General features: G+C 41.0%; 1 pseudogene; it reads right to left on the bottom strand.

Annotated features, from left to right (window-relative positions):
• Positions 1-14,451: 14,451 nt before the first annotated feature.
• Positions 14,452-17,699, bottom strand: part of LOC148028506 (uncharacterized) — a 35,896-nt pseudogene continuing 32,648 nt past the window's right edge.

Genomic DNA, 17,699 nt, shown 5'->3' with positions numbered 1-17,699 from the left:
CATTGGTTAAGATCACCAAAGTGTTGCCTCATATGAGCATAAACTAGGAGCTAATGTTGCTCTATCACATAATAGCGAATGAACTTAGATGTCAATCTTAACTCTAGGATTCCAAAACTTGTCAGACTTCGGTTGATGTGTTAGGGATGCTCCTTTCTAGAACTTGTGTGCCTATATATCTATATAGATGAGGCATACTTGTGCTATCTCACCACCCACTTGCACGTCCTCTCTTGCATTGGGGAGTCATAAGGGATGATTGCATAATCGATATTAGAAACCAAGAGGAGATTCCAAGCCCTTTTTGTGGTCTCAAGAAGATGAGCATGCCCATTTCTTGGCCTTGGCTTTGGCCATGATTCAAGTCAGAGTCTAAGAAAGAGATGAGTAGAGGCATTAGGATCTTGCTTCATCTTTATCTTTGCCTTCCTTGAAGCCGCTATCTCTTTGCAATCCTTGTACAAATGTCCCTTTTTATCACAATGATAACAGTTGTCTGGGCCTTCAACTTTTTTTGGATGTCACCCCTCTTTGACATTATAAAGGCGTCACATGTCTGGGATGCTCTAAATCTTCATAACCTGTTGGGCGCTCCATATACACCTCTTCCTACAACTCACTATGCAAGCATGAATTATTTACATCCATTTAATACAAACTCCAATCTTTGGCTACTATCAAAGCAATCACACATCTTGTCATCCTAGCAATTGGAGTGAATGTCTCTTCATAATCTATGCTATATGTTTGAACATAGCCTTTTGCAATCAATCTATCCTTATACCTACTAACATAACCATCTGCATTACGCTTGATTTTATAAATACACTTATAGCCAATAACTTTCTTGCCCTCAGGAAATGGTACCAAATTCCAAGTCGTATATGGCTTCTAATTATCCATCTCATTCATTGGTGCATCCTAATGAGCATGACGAATAGCATACTTAGAGCAAGAGTGGACTCAACATTCTCGACCACCTTTATCATATAAGCATAATGATGAGTTGTATAGCCTTTAAAACCAAGTATTTTAATAGGGTACCTTGCCGTACTAGACATGTGTACCATTGGATCACTCACATGAACATATGCAAGACAACCAAACACTTTTTTAGGTGTGACACATTGAGCTTTTTGCTTATAAAGAATTCTTTAGGGGTTATGCCGTGAACTATAGCTATGAAAGTTATTGATAATATAGACATCAATATAAATATATTCATATCAAGAATATTTTAGCATATTCTTTTCAAACATCAATGGTCGTGTAACTTCTGTAATATATTTATTTTTTCTTTCAATAATCCCATTTTTATATGGGATATATTTGTGAGTAAACAATATCTTTATCCCATGAAACCTCAAGAAGTCATTGAACTCATTAGAGAGATAATTTCATTTTCCATCTGACCTCAAGCACTAACTTTCAAGTATGTTTTTATTTCAATAGCATCCTTGAAAGTTTGAAAGCGCTCAAATACATTGCTCTTTTTCTTCATGAAATATATCTATAGCTCTCTTGAACAATAATCAATAAACATGATAAAGTATTTTCTACCACCAAGAGATATATTCTGTGTAGGCCTCAAAATATGTGTGTTCAAAATATCAAGTATACTTCTACCCATATCTCTATCATGCAAAAAATGTTACCTTGCTTGCTTACCAAAGTGACATTCTTTATACACTTTATGAAATTTTGTAACTCTAAAAACAAGAAACCCTGTAATCAGCCCTTTAAAATACATTAATTTTAACCTTCACACATTTGTATGTCTAATATATTTGTGCTATATTTTAATGTTTGCAATCACTCATTTGCCTTTAGTTTACATAACATCATTCATAGTAGGAATTCTAGCATCTAAAGTGAACATGTGATGAACTCTACTTTATTTTGTAATCAATCTACCCTTGCTCTCAGGGGGATCGCAGTATAGAAGCCCTCTATATCATGTGTGTTCAAAGGATAGTTTAAAACCCCATTTTAAAAATTTCAAAGAGAGTGCATTTTCATGGCCCCTTGTATACAATTCAAATTAAAGCATGATGCTGCAATACTTTAGCCATTGAATTTTCACTATGATCTAAGATGAATATTCCCTCCCTCCAATAGAACCTATATGTGATAATGACTGACTCAGAGCAAAAAACTTTGGGATGGGATGGATTGTAAGAAGCTAGGAAGAATAGGGATTTAGTGTGTAAATAATATTGATGCCATGTCACACTGACATTGTTATAAAAGGAGAGGACATGTAAATTTTTTCTCATCTTTGACACATTAATACAGTATTTTCCTTCTCCTCTTCACCTTGCTCTCAGCTTCAATGGCTTCTTTCTCTTTCATGTCTTTCTCTCTCCTATTCTAGTATTTCTCTCTCCTCATGACCCTCTTTCTCTCACTTTTGCACTTATTCTCTCTCTTCTGTCGTCTTCTCTCTCCTCTTTCTCTCTCTCCAGTTCACTTCCAAGATTTCTATACTAATCATCAACTTCATTCTCAGCATCCAAAGCTCTATGTACTCCAAGACAGAAGCCTCACAAAACCCATGTGTCTGCAACCCTTATGTAAACTATGGCTTATGATAAAATGTCACAAATTTGTACCTTCTAGCATGTCATGATGCTCCTCACCTTTAAGCTACACTACAGCATCCTACAGAGCATCTTCATGTTTTTTCTTTATAGCTAAAAATCTTTCCAAGTTGCGCAACTCCCTGCGTATTCTTATTGACTCTTTCCCAGCCTATCACACATATACCAACCAGAGTGTTTGAGAAAAGCACAACGAAATCATGTGTAGTCATATGTATATAGTGAAACTTGCAAGGTGCATGTCTGGCCTTGAACATAAAACATTAGCATACATTGTGTAGCTCACTACAAACTTATTCAAGTTGTTTTGCATCCAATTGCTCCTCTTCTGATACAATGTCTAGATGATGTGTCTCCTTCTTAAGCAAAGAAGAATTCTATTGAGAAAAGAAAAGCTTGTAAATTCCAGCAAACTGCCTGACAAACACTATACCAGCACATATTGGCATAAGAAATCATAACCATGCACAAAGTTTAATTGTAGCTTTGAAAATGGGAAAGTAGAGTGATAACAAGCTTGCAGTTCAGTTGCACACCTTTTTAATAGCTGAAGATTCAACTAGAGATGTGAAGCAATTAGTTCAACAATATTCCTCCCACCGATTCAGGTACTTTTCTAGCTTTTCTTCAAGAGTATTGAACATTGCATCAAAGCCCTTTAAGACAGCACAAATAAGTATCAAGAAAGACCTGCACAAGGAATAGAAAGAGGCTCAATAGTGTCTCTATGAACATATATATGCTTTCTCATTATCCAATCTACTAGACAACTTTCTCATTGCCTAAAAGAGCTTAGGTTTAAAATCTAGAAATGATCAGTTTTGGAATGGATCCAATAATTAGCACCTTGGAATCATATGAGCTAAGAAAACCAGTGTCGCTAAAACCCAGCCAAGTAAGGTGAGAGCAAGGACTCAAGGGCAATGGCCCTTCCAACACTTTTCTCCATTGTTCTACCACATTGAATATTGTGAATTGCATCACATGAAATGAATACACAATCAGAGCAGAGGCTGAAAAGGATTTTGTAATGCAGGCACTCAATGTCCACCTATAGTGACTCCAGATGAGAAGCTTATGTTTTTACTCTGGAGCAGAGCCTCAGCCTTACTAGAGAATGACTATTGGAGCCTATCATGACCTTTGCTCTTTTCCTTCTTTCTTAAATCAGGATGTGAAGGAGGATTGGGTCTTCTATCAGGTGAAGATCCACCTTCTTCCTCACTGTGAAGCTACTCTCCATCCTCCCCATCATCACTGAAGTGCAGCATCACTTCTCTATCAATAACTAAAGGAAAGCTAGAATCACTACTAGGTAGGGTCATGTGAGATGGAACAATAGGTTCCCAAATACAAATTTTCCATCCAAGTCACCAATGGCTAAAGCATTTCCTTTCGGTCTCCACACTAAGCTGCAAATTTGAGATTCAAACTTCTGGCAGTATATGTCTTGTATGTTATCCACATCCCATATGATGACGTGATTGTCACCTCATGCGGTTGCAAGGTATTTGCCATTTGGTGACCAGACTAATGAGCCAACTGAAGCTGAATGCCCACCTTTGAGGTTGAAGACCTTTTCACCTGTATCCCGATCATACATAATCACATGCATACCATTTTTTGTGCCAAGAACTACCAAGACATCTCCCTTTGGATGCTAAGCAATTTCATTCCTCCCAGGGTGTAGCATGGTACAATGTGTGGATTTTCTTGATAGATGAGAGGCACCAGCACATGATAGAGCCATCACTACTAGCAGAGCTAATGCCAAAAACTCATTTTTGGGGTCAAGTGCAAGGCTAATGATAGGTGCATTGTGGCCGTTAAGGACTAGCACAATAGAGCTATCAATGGTACTGATAATCTTGATGCCATCATCCTCTCCTCCTGCTACAAGCAAAGAGCCTATGGAACTGAAGGAAACGGCATGGATGGGAAAAGTAAAGTGAGTAAGTGCTTTGGAACTCTCCATATGAGAAAAAAAAAGAGGAAGGCTATGAGAAACACTCACTCTGCAACTCAATCTCTACAATTGACAAGGGCCATCCTGAGTCAAACAAATTGGTTAACATAATAAAAATTAATGTGATCTTGTGTCTGAGGCTCTAAGCCATGAACTCATTCCATGGTAGAATTCATGCAATCCTGTGTTAGTTTGAAGGTGTGAAGAGACAAAAGAATGAAATTGTGACTGCTAGAGAAGATCTCATGCCATGTAGTGTCTCTGAAGAAATCTATATGCTGTAAATAGAAATCTTCACAGAGAAGCATTTAGTTCCACAAAACAAGAACTTGAATGAAATTTTGCAATGTCTGATAGAATTTAGAGAGTAAAGAGTGAGACTACGAGTGTTGGGAAACATTTGGTGCAACATTGTGTCCACAAAATAAATTTGCATAGATTTCCAGAAAAAAAATATTTTGTGAGTGAAATGTTGCAATGCATGAAAGAATTTCTCTCGTGTAGCATTATGTCCATAAATAATTTTGCATATACTTCTAGAAAATAGAAATTTTATGAAACAAATGTTGCTATGCCTAAAAGCACTTAGAGAGTAAAGAGCGAAATAGTCATAGTTGGTAAACATCTAATGCAACACAATGTCATTCCAAAATTTGCATGTTGTGAATATAGATCTACATGTGTTTCCACAAAATGAAGTTTTGCGAAGGAAAGATATAGAATGAGCATAGTTCTTCTGAATTGCCATTAGAGATTCATCAGAAAAACTATAGGGAGATGATGGAAAAAAAAAACTAGATAGGAGAAGAGCTTGACTAAGTGATTGAGGGAACTAGAAGCAAAGGTGAGGCCAGAAGGAGAGAGGGCAAGGGAGGTGATGGCAGAGAGATGGTGGGAGAGGCACCAAGAAGGGGTGAGAGAGGCAAGTGGGCAAGTGAGGAGGAGGAGGCCATGTGTGAAAGAAGATGAGGGCGTGAGAGGTGGTCGCCATGATTAGCTGCTACTAGCCTTCTTTGTCCCATGCAATGCATGGGTTGCCGTCACCCCTGTCGCCCAATTCCTTCCACCTCCAGCATTACGAAGGCCTTATTGCCCACCCTTGCTGCTACTCCTCCCACTCTGCTAAAGCCATTTCCTTTTGAGTTCTTTGCCATAGTTGGTTTGATTCCCCTTATCTCTCTCTCTCTTCTCTCTCTCTCTCTCTCTCTCTCTCTCTCTAGTGTTGCTATTAGCATGGAACTCTCACTTGGCGGGAATTTCCCATACAACACCAATCTAAGCTACCGATTTTCCTTTTATTTTTCTTTTTTTTGTTTTCTTTAAATGAAATGTGTGTTGGTTGTATTAAAAGTAAAAGGTAATTACATCAAAAGGGTGAATCCAACATAGAAGGATTGGGAGTTCATAGGTTTCTACGCATGCAAGAAAGCCAACATAGCTTCCATCAATTTATTACAACATGGCTAGTATTAGGTGGAGTGGGACTTGTTTGACTATGACAAGAGGGAGGTTGCATCTTCTTGCTCGAAGACTAATGTCCAATATTCTTCACAATGTTTAAGCGAAACATGCCGTTCTTGATGGATGACAAATTTTATAATTTCAAGTGGAGCTTCCTCTTCTTCCTTTTCTTTCTTTTATCCAGGCTGCAAGTTCTTTGCCAATTTCATTTAGAGGGAAACTGTTGAAGATATGCCATGGCTCTTACATGATAGACCATTAGGCTTACAAAATTCTTATTATTTCAAGTGTTTCAAGTAGTGCAACTATGGCTACCTCCAACCTAACAATTGCAACTATTCCAAGGAGTGGAACAAACTCATGAATTTACCTTCTCATTGTAGTCTATTCATGGAAGGCTCATCAATGACTCCATGATCCTTGTAACAGAGTCAAAAAAAGTCCACCTCCTCTCCCTCAATGGCCATGCAAGCTCCATAAATAATAAAAATGAGAAGAGGAGGAGGAGGAGGAGGGAGAATCAAGAGCTTCTCCAAATAGTCCCTCATTCTACCTCTACCTCTCCCTCTCTCTCTCTCTCTCTCTCACACACACACAAACACACACACACACACACACACACACACACTCTCTCTCTCTCTCTCTCTCTCTCTCTCTCTCTCTTCAACTCTCTCTCAAATAATAAGTAAGAAGTTCACAAGATTGCACACCACAAGAATGAGCTTATCCATTCACTTTCCAATTTTTATACATAGCCTTTTTTGGACACTCTCCTTCTACATTTGCTTAGAGAGGCCTTCTCTCACTTACATACATCATTTACATTCTTTCACTTTTGTGCATGTGTCGATGCAACTAGGAGATGAGTTGAGGAACCCCATGCAAGCTTGGAATATTTTCTCACACTCGAGGATCCAATTGATGCTTGAGGAGGTGCAATGCAAAGCTTAGGATGACATGTCTACCAATGTTCTTGAGATGTCCTACCCTTGAGGTGCCTTGAGTTTGTAAAGTGGGGTAGGGATAGGGGTTAAAGCCCCCTAGGTGTTATGATTGTGTGGGACCCTCAATCTTTATAAGGGAGTGGGAGTAGCAAGTCTTGCTTGGCCTTTTTTCTCTATTAATTGGTATAGGTGGTGTGGCAATGATAATTGCACAGGGCTTGTTAATTACTATGATTTGAGCAAACAGCACAAAGAGAGACAAAGGTCATAAATCAAGACATGTGACTGTCATAAAGAAAAGGGTGTGAAGAAGAGGTAGTATGTTGGGAGAACATAGGTTCGATACATTGAATCAAGCATGTAAAAAATAAATAGAGGGATTTCCGAAATCGCACGTGCCGCGATCGTAGTCTACAGACAGAAAACAACACTTCGAACACAGAAAAGAGGGAGTGAACTAAAAGCTTTCTAACCAAGTGTCTTAGGGTTTTACCCCCCCGCCCTTTCGGAGCCAATGGAACCATCATATTTATGATCTGAGCATTAGATCACTGATCTTTCCAAGAATATCCCCCTCCACAAAGAGATCCACTTCTCAACCACAAGCCCTCTTCTCTAATCCACTATAAATATGAGGCATGGGGAGGCACAAGGAGCATAAGGAGACCCCAAGAGGCTATAAGAGAGAGGTAGAGAGAAGGATACATGTCCAAGACATTGTGAGAGAGAGCTTGAGAGAGAGAGAGAGAGAGAGAGAGAGGAGTCACCCTGAGAGGCTGCAAGGAAGAGAGTTAGCTCAATCCATCTTCTCTTACACTCTCCCATCTCGAATCTATTCTGCCTTCTTAATCTCTTGAGTCTACTTACGGACGATGGCCCCCCAAGCGAAAAATGTCACATGTGGATGGCAATCCCATAACCAACAACGAAGCTTCAGACGAAGGCATCACCGTCAATCCAATTGCGGTTCCGGCCGTAAGTAATGTATTTCCAAATTGATAGATGCTTGTTTTGATTCTCGTATGAGATACATTAGGCCCATACTATGATACACGAGTATAGATCATTTCATCTCACATATTCGTAAGATGGAGCTTGTGAAGTGCATATATTAAGGAAAGTTAATTGCACCTGCATATGGCTTATTCGTTGATAGAGCAATCACAAGGAAGAATTAGTCAAGGGTTATGAATGATATAGTCATTAAAAGAACGATATTAAAAGATTGTGCATACAAGTGCTAGGTTAAAGCATAGTCAAGGGTTATAAATAGCATAATTGCTAAAATAATATGACATTAAGAATCATGAATAGAAAGTACTAGTTTAGATACTTCAAAAGTACTTAGCCTAAGAGCCCAAATATTAAGAAAAACTAGATTCTAGCTCAAGGCAAGGCCTATTGGAGTCTAATTACTTGAGATAATCTCTCACTTATCTTATCAAGTATTTACACATTATGCCTATAACATATTTTGATATATGAGGATAATTTCCTATTTGCCTCATGACTTGACTAAGAGCTAGTACAAGAAATTAATCGTAAGGGTTAAAACTAGATGTCTTGAGATCCGTCGGATAATGATGACTTTTGCCAATCCAAAATCAGGGTTGGGGTATCAATCAAGGTTAGTGACCTATAGAACTTACATCATGAATAGTGTTTGAACCCTTAGCATATGCCCTAGCCAAAGGAAGGAAGTGTTAAGAAACATTTTTGCATAGTATTGCTCTTAGATCCCAAGGGGGAGAGGAAATATACGATGGAAATGTTATATCATCTATTCTTGCATTGTTTGGAAAGAATGCAATTGGTTTTGTTGGTTGATCGAACAACATCCTAAATGCTTTTTACATTCAACTGGTTGTTAGTTGTTGTTTAGATGATTATTCCAAGTGCTTGTGATTTATGGTAAATGCATGGCAAGGGTCGATGATGACAAGTTGCCATGGGAATAAAGGAATGTTTTCTTGGAAAATGATATTAGGCATGGATGCCTTTTTTGTGATTGATTCTTAAAGGATTTAATTAAGGATATTTTGCACGGGTGGATCACCTCCATGATCACACCACGGATTTAGATTTGTATTACATTGACCTTTCGCAAGTGTACTATTATTTCACAAATTGACAAATAATGATAGTAAAAGATTATTATAAACTTGATCATAGCTAACCAAAGCAAGGTATGTTTGTATTTTCTCAATAAAATAAAATTCATTTTCTCTAAGAATTAGCAGAGTTCATGCTTTGCTAGTCACACAATGGGCGATGTTGGAAAAGTTCTTCTCTTTCCAAATAATAGTTGTAATTTCTCTTCGGTAAGCATGGGTTGCTGTATAAAGAAGCCTACATTTGTATCCATTATGAATACTCACTAGACAATTTTCTTTATACATGGCTCTAGTAACCTCATTAAACATTGTTTTTTTTAAAAATCATTATTAAAGCTTACACATTTGTGAATTATTTGTTGTGGTGGCAAAGGTGGATATTGATTGGTGAAAACAAGTATAAATTCCATGTTCAATCAATATGGCTAATGTGAGAGAGAGAGAGAGAGAGAGAGAAAGAAAGTTATATTAACGTCTTCTAAAGACCAAAACTAGCCTATGAGACAAACTGTGATACAAGTGATGAGGTCCAGCTATCCAAAATAAAAGTGTTGAATGAAAAGCTAAAAGCTGGAAACTGAAAATACGGTGCTGTGAGTGTGATAAGTGTCGTGTATGTGTATGTGCGTATGTAGCTCTGGGACTCTAGATAATGGCTACAAAGGGGGAACAAATGTCGGCTGTGATAGGAGAACAACTATCGGCTGTGATAAAGTGGTGCGATGTGTATATGTAGAAGATGCAGGGAGATATACTATCTTGGGATGTAGTAGCAATCATCGAAGTCACTAATAGCAGGTGATCCCTCCTAGATGCAGGATGTGGTACATCGACGCTGGAGAAAGAGCAAACTGGAGATCTGATTTCAGTCTGCTGTCGATGTAGATCAAGAATCCTCCGGATCTCCTGTCGGTGTGGCTGTGGGGTCCAAAACCCAGGGATCCTCGTGCGGTGTCGGGTACGATGGTCCTCAGCCTGCTATAGTGTGAGCCCGGAGGTCTAGCTGGAGGCTGGTACAGTAGTTCTCACTCTGTCTGTCTGAAAGAACTGTGTAATAGTCGTCTGGGTGGGCCCCTCTCTGACTGGGACCCGCTATGTGCTCTGCTCTCTGATGTGCCATGCCTCTCCCAGAAAATGGCCAAATGATCTCTAATCCATATCAGTCATACATCCATGAAGTGAGCTGCTCAATGTGTATCTAGATCTCAACTCTGAGTATGCCGAGCATCTGAGAACAAAATGGTCCTCACTCTCCACCTCTGATCTGCAAAGGGGGCATATCCTCTCCTCCTGTGGGATGCCACTGGCTCTGCCACTCTCAATCATAAGCTGATGTGATGATACCCTGAGCTGTCTAATAAGAACTCTCAATCGATGTGGCATATAGATCTGCATATATCTCGGAATCTCTATGAATCCCTGCTCTGATATGCTCAAGAATTGTGTATAATAATGTGCCATCTTTGATGGCAGTGGTTGTGCAGGGCTGACCCATGTCCTCTGTATATAAATATGCCATATCTCTTGTCTGATGACTCTTTTCCTCTCAGAGAGAGAGAGGGTGTAAGTGGGAGCCTGAGTATCATATAGAAGAGGTGGGAGTCTATCAATGTCCAGCCCATGTCTGTGTCAAACCAAGCTCTAGTCTGTGCATACCATGATGTGGTATCCCCCGCTCGAGCCATCTCCTGAGATGCCATATATGCTCTGTATGCAATGCGATCTCTGTCCATATCCTGAAATCTGTGTAGGAAGCAGACTATCTGAAATAATGCCTCGACTAGCATGGGTGGTGTGGCAAGCTCTGCTCGCACAATGTCATGTGGGACTGAGGCCTTGCTGCGAATCAATCTAGATATCATGATCACCTGAGGTCTCTCCATCAATGTCCATACATAATCGGCAAGGCCTGGCCCCCATATAGCTGCTCCATACATCTGTGCTAGAGTGACTAGAGTATCAAAGAGCCACCCCTTGGTGCGGGGCTCCTGGAAATGTGCCTGATGACACTGTCCCTCCATAAGAGCCAATGCTGAGTATCCTCTAGTAAGACGATTACGAGCTGCCTGTGTCATCGAGAAAGTCCCTGAAGCTACTGTAAAGGTGACTCCCAAATATACATATGATCCAGTGACCTCAATACTCCCTCCTGCTACCATGAAAATACTCTGTCTGCTTATCTGAGCTGATGTATGGAATATAAGAACCTTGGTTTTACCAAGGTTCACTGTCATGCCTCTCTATATGCAAAAATCATCCAATGCTAATAAATGTTGCTGTAATCCCTGAGTTGAGTCTGAGACCAACACAATGTCATCTACATATAGTAAGACATGAACTGTGGCTCCACTGAGATCTATACCTCCACTGGCTCGCTGTTGAATAAACTCTGCTATCTCATCAATGTATAGCCCAAACAAAGTCGGTGAGAGTGGGCATCCTTGTTTCACACCAATGGTGCTCACAAGGGGATCTGATATACCTCCCGGACATCTGACTCTACCAGTAACCCGCTCATATAGTGCATAAATACCCCACATCATGTCATCATCCACCCCCAGATCAAGTAGGCGTCTGAAAATCCTCTCTCTCGAAACCATGTCAAAGGCTTTGCGGAAATCCACAAATCAACAGTACAATATCTGTTTCTTCACTCGTGTCTGGTCGATTAGACAACGGAGAGTGAAGATGTGGTCTATGGTAGAAAATGCCCATCTGAACCCTGCCTATCCGGGGTGTCCGCATGCACTCTCTCTCTGCTAGCGTGCTGAGCTCCTCCTCCATCACCGTGCCATAAATTTTGGCCAAAACTGGCCCAATCATGATGGTCCTATATGTGTTAGGATCTATGGTGTGCTCTGTCCACGAGTCAGGGAACCCCTCAGACAATGTACGGTTGAAGAGGTGAGCAATGAGTGGAGCCATTGTGTCTCTGCCATATATAATATGCTCTATCTGAAGATCAAACTGGTCTCGAGCGCGGCCATGCTGTAACCGTGAGATATCATGTTTCACCATACTAGTGGTGAAAAAGGATGAAATACCCGGTCTTGGTGTACATGGTGTGGGTATCAGCGGCTGTGCGGGTACATGATATAAACTCTGTGCGTATCCATGCCATACTGCAGGGTCATGTATCGGTGTGGGTGAGCGTGGTTCTTTGATCTACCTCCATGCCTCTGCACAATCTCTGCTCATAAGAAGGTGGTATATATCCCAATATCTCTCCTCCTCCCATTCCCGCTTTTTACAGCGGGTCAAGCGGTGCATGCGTCTCTGCGCCTGTCTGTGTGTGATCTCTCCTCTGGCCTCCAAATCGCGTAGCTATCGACGTAGATCTCTGCACTCATCATCATACCACCTCTTCTGTGGCATGGTACCGGTGCGAGGGGGGTGCGTGTATGTGTGATGTGGAAAACTGAGTGTAGCAGAATCATGTAGAATGCGTGTGATATCAGTGGTCAGTGTATCAAGGGGTGCGTATGGATCAAGTGACGTGATGTGCTCCTCCAGATGTTGTGAGTAAACATGTGAGAGCTCATGAGTGAAGTGTATGGTAGTATGCATGTGGCGTATGATATCTGCAGGTGGTGATGGTAATGAGGTGAGGAGTGAGAAACTAAGAAAGGTGTGATCGGCACCAAGTGGAAGTCTCCCAAGGCCGAAGAACTCGATAGTATGCATCCCATCGATCGGTCCGAGCACATAATCTACAGTACTCTTGCCCCCCCATGTGGGAAGCATGTAAGACCTCCTGAATATGGCCATCGTGCCATCCCGTTATAAATAACGAGATGATGTATACTACCAAGCTCAAGTAAATGCCCTCCATACCCTATGGCGTCTGGCCCAGTATCTGCTGACTCCCTACTGATCCCCAACTCCTCAGGGTCTAATGCTCTCATGATCTCTGGCTGCTCCATATCAAAACTCTCACACTGTCGACTCTGTGTGCACCCGTTGAAGTCCCCCATAAGGAAGACCTCACCCAAACTAGAATATAGAATAATGTTCTCTGAGAGCTGTGAATAAGGGGAGGGGGAATCTCTGGCATGAATATCACCCTGCGTAGTAGCATATCTGGACCCTCGTGGTGAAAATTAGCATACTACCATATAGATCCATCTCTCATCTATTATCTGCACTCTGATCCATATGTAACTGGCCTCCTCATCTCGTCTCACTAACTGGATATGTCTTTGTATCCCCTGACGGAATAGAACTGCCACCCCTCCTAAGCCCCTAGATGTGCTTTGCCTAGTAGTAGCCCGGTATGCAGATACCCACTCAAATCCTGTAATGCGTGGAAGCCCTCTCTCTGGGCTCTCATGTGTCTCTGTGAGGCATATAACATCATGGTCGGGTAAAATCTCCTCAAGTCTGTCCGGTCGTGACCATAGGGAGCCGTTGCAGTTCCAAACTGCCACACGTATCGGGGTCTCCTGTACAGTCCTCTGCCCCGTCTCATAGGCCACGCCCCCCTATTTGGTGGGGCGTCCATCTATAAAAATCCGGCCATCTTGATAGAAGGCCTTACGGCCTTCTCTATGTGCTTGGAGTATCTGTGGCATGCATGCTCGTCCGTGTGCAATCTGCATCTGAGTCAGGTCCTCATCCATGAAGATGGGAGCCCCAGTCATCCCTCGGAGCGAAATCCGATTCCGAAAGAAAGTGGCTCTATCCTCCGGTGTGCTCATATGTAATATCAGAGCTCTGACCCTGGTAGTATCTCGTCCTGCACACCATGCCTGAGTAAAGGGCATGCTCGTGTACCCTAGTTGGGTGCATAGCCCGCGTGCGTCCTCCTCCGGAGAGGCCCCTTCAGGGAGCCCGATAATACGCATGTTCAATCTACGCGCGTTCCTAAGCCTCTCCTCCTCTAAGGTCTCTTGAACGCGGACTACCTCCTCCTTTTTATTTTCTTCCTGGACCTCCTTCTTAATGTTCTTCTTCACTACCTCAATCCACCCCTCCTTATTCCCTTCTAATTCTTCCTTCATGTTTGCTTTGATTTTTTCCTCCCATCCCTCTCTCGAAGCCTCAACTCCGGTTTTAATGCATACCTGGAGGTCCTCTCGTCATTCCTTCATGATAGCCTCTCGGAGGTCCGCTTTGAAATCTGCGTCCTCTCTTGCCTCCCGTAGATGTGACACTTTCGTTTGTAGCTTGTCCAGGTCGGTTTTGAGATCCCTCTTCTCTTCCATGAGTGTCTTCACCATCTCCTCTAGTCGCCGGATCCTCTCGTGGAGCCGACAGGTTTCTTGGTTCAAGGCATTATCCGCATCCTTCTTGAAATCTTTCTTCACCTCCTTGATAGCCTGACTGATTAGAAGCTCCACGTTATGGAGCTCGAGTGGCATGTCGCCTCACAAGGAAAAAGCCCCCTCGATAGACCCATTGAATGTCAGAGAGAACACCTTCAATGAAGAAAGTTTCCCACTTTTCACCTCCTCCTGAAAGTGCACATCCACAAATGTTGTCCCAGCTTGCACATTCCAAGAGCCTTCCTTCTGCAATGCCTCTAAGCTTGACAATGTGTAACCCTTTGGAAGAACTCCCAATAGATAAGCAATCAAGAAATGTCCTGCCTCGTGCAGATCTATGCCCGATGCTAGAGTAAGGGCAAGTAAGATGCCAAGCACTTGAATTTGATTTAGCTGCAATGTCTACCACATAACCAAGCCACCCAAGGCTACAGCAATTTGTAGATTCCTTCGAACTTCTCCAAGTGTAGAGTCCACAGGAGACAAAAGACAGTCTGTCTCTATATTATTCAGTCGCAAATCTGCAAGAGAGTATAACCTCTGTGGGACCTGTCTTGTAGAGCCAAAAGCCCTGACGCCATTGCGAGCGCCTCTAGAAGTAGGATGATGGCCAGGGCCTTGCTATCGTTCCCAGCCTCGAGTTCCTTGTCCAGACGCCTGAGAATGCTTGCTTTGGTATCCTCTTCTTCTTGCAAACTTAATTGCGGGGCAGAACCAGATTCATTTGAAGTGGAGACGCCTTCTCCATGTGAGGAGTTGTCCCGCAAACTCTTCTTCTGGCAAACTTAGTTGTGGGGCAGAATGAGAGAGAGAGAGAGAGAGAGAGAGAGAGAGAGAGAGAGAGAGAGATCATGATCTCGATCTCTCATTGTGCACGTCTTTGCTAACTTGACATCATGTTGTTGTAATATTAATATTCATAGGCTATACTTTGAACTAATCATATGTGTGTACATGTGTGTATGAGCATATTAAGACTTCCAATATACACACATAAATACATGCACACATACATATGTATATCTATTAATGAGAGAGAGGCATAGAAAGATAGATTTTTAGTGACAATAGTTTTTGAATAAGAGAGAGGGAGGGTTATGATTATGTAGAGGTTTTGATTCATGATTTTTCTATGTTTTTGCTATGTAGATTGATGCTCAAGATAGAGATGCATTGACAAATGTAATGCTAGAGGATACTATTACAAATGCTATGGTTGACAAGTCTAACATTATTAATGGGGATGTGATGATGGATCATATTGATGCTAATGTGCAAGAGATGGATGATGCTATCAGAGTTGAAGGTATGACATAAATATATCCTTTGGATGAATACACCAATGCGTAGATGGATGCTCCATAGACTCAAAGATATAGGATATTACACTAATATTTTGGTCTACCCTTTGATCTCAGAGGATTTAATGAGTTCATGGGTATTAGTCATGGAAGGCTATATGGATGATGGATGTCATGCACTATCAATGCCTTCTGATCTAGGTGGAATTAGAGATTGGAATTGTTATGCATTCTAGAATATACCGATGACTTGGCTATTTGATCCTAGTGGGAGGTTGATTATTCAAAAGAAGAAGTTCATGATCATATTAGTGTTTGATCTAGGTGGCTACATAGTGTGGCACATCAAAGGGATATGTAGGTTCGAAGAGGGTGGATATCGTGATGTTGTGCATCCACTTATGAAAAGCCTAGGAAAAAGGACATGAGTTAGATGTTTTGAGTAGTTGAAGTTAGCGACAATATTTATATATTTTGGTTTGGCTAGTGAGATTGATTGTATAGATGATCTAAGTTATATGAATAAAGGCTCATGCATGAAGGGCCCTAATTTGTTGATGGTGAAATGGGTGGCATTGTACGACTAATGAGTACATGCTTTTAGCATTGTTTTTGAGTACCTTTACATCTTTGGAAGGATAGGAGGAATGGTTAATGATCGGTATATACAAGAAAGGTGGCTCATGGCTTTCTTGATAACACCTCGATACATGATCCAATGGATGTAAGTTGTGTGGCCATAAGTGTGGTGAATGATAACATGGACAAGGATGGGAAAAAGCTCTCAACCTTCATTCAAATATGCTTGATTGGTGAATGATAGTTGACTTGGAGAAAAAAAAAGAGAAGGAGAAAAATAAGTATTTAATATATATTATCATGCATTGTGGGAAAAAAAGGGATTTTCCTTGCATGCTTTTAGGAACGCAAAGGAGGGTGGGGGTGCAACATGAATTCTGGTAAAGGAGGATGTTCATGTAGGGGGATGGGGGAATACTATTATGCATAAGAGCAGCTAGTGTGTCTTCCTTCCTACTTTTATTTTTGTGTATTCCCTAGACTACGTTAGAACACACCTTGCTAAGGAGGCCAACACTATAAAGAATGGAGGGGAGCATCAGTTCAATGGACTCTTGGCTTTCTACAAGAAGAGTTTGAAGTTTAATGGCCTTCTTAAGTTTTACTAGGGTTTCAATAGTTCTTGTGTTGAAATCATTGTGTATACCATGACCAATAATTTGGACTATATGACTCTCTAAAGCTAGATGTGCTTGTTGAAAATCTTTGTATTTTGGAGTCTCTTATAACTCTGACTCTGTTGATGGATATCAACCACCTACATGAAGAGGATGGTTTCTCTTGTGTGGATCTATTGGGACCACCAGTGTGTTGACAATTCAAGGGGTACAAGGCCTTCATGACAATTCAAGAGATGACTATAATAAGGTAAATATTCATGAAGTGTGGCCTAATATCTAGTGTGAATTGAAGTACTGATGATGCAATGTTGATACAATGCTTGACGTTGCTGATTTGGTTTTATGTAGAGAAGGCTTAGAAATCATTTGCTATTTTTGTATATATATGAAAGACATTTTGAGATTTTGATGAGTTGGCCTCTATCATGATTACCAAAGGGATCAATATGTGGGGTGAATTATCTGAGAGAAGTGGTAAACAGGTTCAAGCATTTTACTCAAGTTTAGAAAGGGAATGTGGTAGATCCTCTTCGAGAGATTGTGGTATAGTAGTATTGGTGATAACCAACAAAACAAGTTAAATGAGCATTTGGTGAAATGAAGGTTTCAAGAGGCCATGAAAACTTTAGAGACACGACGAGCTCTAGAGGAAGAGGTGGATGATAAAATAGAGGTTTTGGCAATTTTGGTATTGTTTGCCATTATTATTGTAACACATGTCATTTTACAGCCCATTCTTATAGGAAGAAGGATGATAACTATAGGAGTGGTAAATTACAACAACAAAACTATGCATCGTCCTTTCATGACAAAATGAAGACCAACATGAGCATCTGTTTGTTTTGTAGCA

The sequence above is a fragment of the Lygodium microphyllum genome, chromosome 11 (assembly GCF_053477565.2).
Source record: "Lygodium microphyllum isolate KBCC chromosome 11, Lygodium_microphyllum_v1.1.10, whole genome shotgun sequence".
In the NCBI taxonomy this organism is placed as follows: Eukaryota; Viridiplantae; Streptophyta; class Polypodiopsida; order Schizaeales; family Lygodiaceae; genus Lygodium; species Lygodium microphyllum.
The sequence above is the reverse complement of the archived record's forward strand: the minus strand, read 5'-3'. Positions and strand labels throughout refer to the sequence as shown.